Raw genomic sequence first — 4313 nt, 5'->3', positions numbered from 1 at the left:
TCCAGGGAATGAGATGCAGTTCAACGTTGGTTTGTTGTCATATAAAAGAAAAGAAATGGACTGTGGAGGCTTTTAGAAAATAAGGTATTTGTCCTTCAGGCCATGCTCGCATTTTTATCTGTTAAAGTTTTATCTTTAATCTTGGCAAAGGTTCTGTGAAACTCGGGGAAGGCTGTCCTGAGTGATTTTATTAGACATGGATCCACCGTTGTCTTCCTTTTATAGGCTCCTAAATAATGGAAAGCCATCTGAAGTTCGTCCTTAGTAAATTTATTCCTGGCCGTCACTATATCTGGGGGAAAATAAGAAAGAAAAAGAAAAAAATGTATTTTGTACCAGCCGAGAATTAATCTACATGAGTGGGGAGTGGGAGGGGAGGTATTTTGTTACTCCGATGTAACTTAAGAATTAGATAAATCTATTTACATCTCCTTAGAGAGACCCTCCCCCCCCCCCCCCCCCCCCCCCCAAACAACCACCCCCCCCCCCACCCGAACTTTCCAAATTATCTCCCAGTAGAAGCCGATCCTTTACTCTGTTAATTTTGTCTTATGTAGACAAAGGAAACAAAGCCAAACTCATAATTTACTTACGCCTTTTAAGACCTTGTCTTCTCTGATGCAATTATTGGGGCACTTCTCTGGTTTATTGCAGACAAAGTCTTTGTGAAATATAGCACACTTGTATCTGTTTAATTCAAAAGAATAAACATAGATATTTGAATCATTTAAAGCCGTGTGATTATTAGTTTTTATTAAAGAAATGTTTACTGCATTACCGCCCAAAAGCTCACACTATGACATTATTTTTTCCGAGAAAAGACCAGAAAAATGTAAGAAAGACAGGTGCATAGCCTTTTTTCTAAGACACAACTGTAGTAGTCAAATTGTTGATAAAAACATGTAAAGGGAATTAATCCTTGGTATTTGTACACCCTATGTTATATTCTCGAGTTGCATCCCTTGAACAATACAATGGTTTCCTGTTGGTTTGTCAGTTCATTACATCAACTATGCGCCGAGCGAGAATCGTACCCAGGACCTTATTATTATTATTATTATTATTATTATTATTATTATTATTATTATTATTATTATTATTATTATTATTATTATTATGATCATTATTATTATTATTATGATCATTATTATTATTATTATTATTATTATTATTATTATTATTATTATTATTATTATTATTATTATTATTATTATTATTATTATAGCCAAAATATCCAGTAAACCTGCTCAAAGACTAGAAAAATGTAAGAAATACAGGTGAACCATGTTCATAATTAGTATTGCATACATACCGGGAACTACAGGTGACGACTGTGAGGACTCTACAGAAGGCGAAGCCTGGACGTCGGTCACGATGGGTGGCTCAAAATATGCTCTTGACGTGCTGGGCTCGTCCAATCTTAACTCTTCACTTTGCAAGCATTGTCCTGGAATAAAAAGATATAGATGAACTGAACATTTCATATGACACTTTTTTTTTAGACAGCCTTTATAAAGCGTTTACCACCCCGCCCCCCGCCCCCCGCCCCCCGCCCCCCCCCCCCCCACCTCCTCTTCTTCCTCACCCTCGCCCAACATTTTTAACATCACTGTACCTGCTCCAATGGCTCGCAATCCTTTATATATAGTTTTGTCGTGAGTTTTGGCCGCATACGACTCCCTGTGTACCTGCAAACTGTGATGCATCGCTTCGGATATGGCCGATGGACTTCTTCAGGTGATTCCCTTTGCTGAAACGAGAATAGAAAAAAAAAACACATAAAAATCAAAATAAACAGAATAAGTAGCTATTTGTGTGTTCGGCTTTGTGTTGGTTTCTTTTGCTTTATTTTTTATTTTTTTTTTTTTTGTTGTTTTATTTTTCGTGGGTTTTTTATTAGGGGGGGGGGGTGGGATGTTGTTGTTTGTTTTTTCCATGTCTGTTCTTTTTTTTTAACCGTCTACTCGGGATTCTGATTAAGAAAGAAAAATAATACATAAATAAAAGATAGAACAGATAGAAACAATTATATGCTAGACATATTAACAACGCTTTCAAACATTGAATACTTACTGCAAAGGCCACGCTTTTTCTCATTTCAGTCGCCGAGATTTTGGTGATTCGTCTAAAAATGATTCCAGCATGGCTTGATGTCAGCTGACGGCCGGACGACGTGCAAAACACCCATTTGGATTGCACTGGTCTTTTATCTAAATACCTGAAATAATGTTTTTAAAACACAAACCAAAAAAAATAAAAAATTAAAGAATCAATAATCCCATGAGTTGGCAAATTCTATTGACGATTATCCTCAAGTATTAACATTATATAAATAATAATAGTAATAATAAAATAATAATAATAATAATAATAATAATAATAGTAATAATAATAATAATAATAATAATAATAATAATAATAATAATAATAATAATAATAATAATAATAATAATAATAATAATAATAATAATAATAATAATAATAATAATAATAATAAATAATAATAATTAGTATCACACTGTTACCTTTCAATGTGGGCTTTTAAGGTAGGTGTGAAATAGATTCCCGCTGGACCATATGTCTTCATGGTTTTGTGCTGGTTTACTTCTGCTCGATACAGATCATGATTTTGGTCAGCCTTGCGAGCCGCCTTAAACTCATCAACAGACAAGTTTCACAAGGCTCCAAGACGGGACATGCTGCCTATAGCGAGAACAGTCATTAATGTGTCCCGAACTCTGGAGGGTCAGCCCATGTGGAATCGTCCGTCAGTTTTTTCAACAAGTCTTTTGTTGGGAGTTCTGTGCTGAGGTCTTTGTCCTCAGGCCATGCTCGCATTTTATCTGTTAAAGTTTTATCTTTAATCTTGGCAAAGGTTCTGTGAAACTCTAGGAAGGCTGTCTTGAGTGATCTTATAAGACTTGGATCCACCGTCATTTTCCTTCTATAGGCTCCTAAATAATGGAAGGCCATCTGAGGTTCGTCTATAGTAAATTTATTCCTGGCCGTCACATATATCTGGGGGAAAATAAGAAAGAAAAGAAAAAGAATATGTATTTGTACTAGCCGAGAATAAATTTACATGAGTGGGGAATGGGAGGGGAGGTATTTTGTTACTGTGAAGTAACTTAAGAATTAGAAAAAATCTCTTTACATTTCTTTATAGAGACACCCCCCCCCCCCCCCCCGAACTTTTCAAATTATCTCCCAGTAGAAGCCGATCCTTTACTCGGTAATTTTTGTATTATCTAGACTAAGGAAACAAAACCAAACTCATAAATTACTTACGCCTTTTAAGACCTTGTCTTCTCTGATGTAATTATTGATGAACTGAACATTTCATTTGAACCATTTTTTAGACAGCCTTTATAAAGCGTTTACCACCCCGCCAATTTACAAAGAATTACAATTAGTATACCATCTGTTTGGAATTTCAGCAAAATAAATTAACTTAACTTCAATTTAAATTTTCCAGCAATATATAAATTTATATGAGCTGTTTGACGAAACTTTATTCCACGGCCGACTATATGTTCCCAGGGAGTGAGATGCAGTTCAACGTTGGTTTGTTGTCATAATAAAAGAAAAGAAATGGACTGTATAGGCTATTCGAAAATAAGGTCTTTGTCCTCAGGCCATGCTCGCATTTTATCTGATAAAGTTTTATCTTTAATCTTGGCAAAAGTTCTTTGAAACTCTGGGAAGGCTGTCCTGAGTGATCTTATTAGACATGGATCCACCGTCGTCTTCCTTCTATAGGCTCCTAATAATGGAAGGCCATCTGAAGTTCGTCTATAGTAAATTTATTCCTGGCCGTCACATATATCTGGGGGAAATAAGAAAGAAAAGAAAAAGAAAATGTATTTGTACCAGACGAGAATTAATCTACATGAGTGGGGAGTGGGAGGGGAGGTATTTTTTTACTCTGATGTAACTTAAGAATTAGATAAATCTCTTTACATTTCTTTACAGAGACATACCCCCCCCCCCCCCGAACTTTCCAAATTATCTCCAGTAGAAGCCGATCCTTTACTCCGTAATTTTTGTATTATGTAGACTAAGGAAACAAAACCAAACTCATAAATTACTTACGCCTTTTTAAGACCTTGTCTTCTCTGATGTAATTATTGGGGCACTTCTCCGGGTTTATTGCAGACAAAGTCTTTGTGAAATATAGCACACTTTTATCTGTTTAATTGAAAAGAATAAACATAGATATTTGAATAATATAAAGCCGTGTGATTATTAGTTTTTTTTTAAAAGAAATGTTTACTCCTTTACCCTCACACAGCTCACACTATGACATTATTTTT

The 4313-nt window shown here is 35.2% G+C and overlaps 1 long non-coding RNA gene across 1 annotated transcript; it reads right to left on the bottom strand.

Moving 5' to 3' along the window:
- Positions 1-1922: 1922 nt before the first annotated feature.
- On the bottom strand, positions 1923-3066 carry LOC144962036 (uncharacterized). The gene is made up of 2 exons (XR_013643357.1): positions 2526-3066; positions 1923-2218 (listed from the first exon to the last, which is right to left on the bottom strand). It is a non-coding gene; the product is annotated as an uncharacterized LOC144962036 (long non-coding RNA).
- Positions 3067-4313: the final 1247 nt, after the last annotated feature.

Source organism: Berghia stephanieae, unplaced genomic scaffold, assembly GCF_034508935.2.
Source record: "Berghia stephanieae isolate SIO BIC M18660-M18661 unplaced genomic scaffold, UCSD_Bste_1.3 scaffold5573, whole genome shotgun sequence".
NCBI lineage: Eukaryota > Metazoa > Mollusca > Gastropoda > Nudibranchia > Aeolidiidae > Berghia > Berghia stephanieae.
Note: the sequence above shows the minus strand (reverse complement) of the source record. Positions and strands in the feature narration are given on the sequence as shown.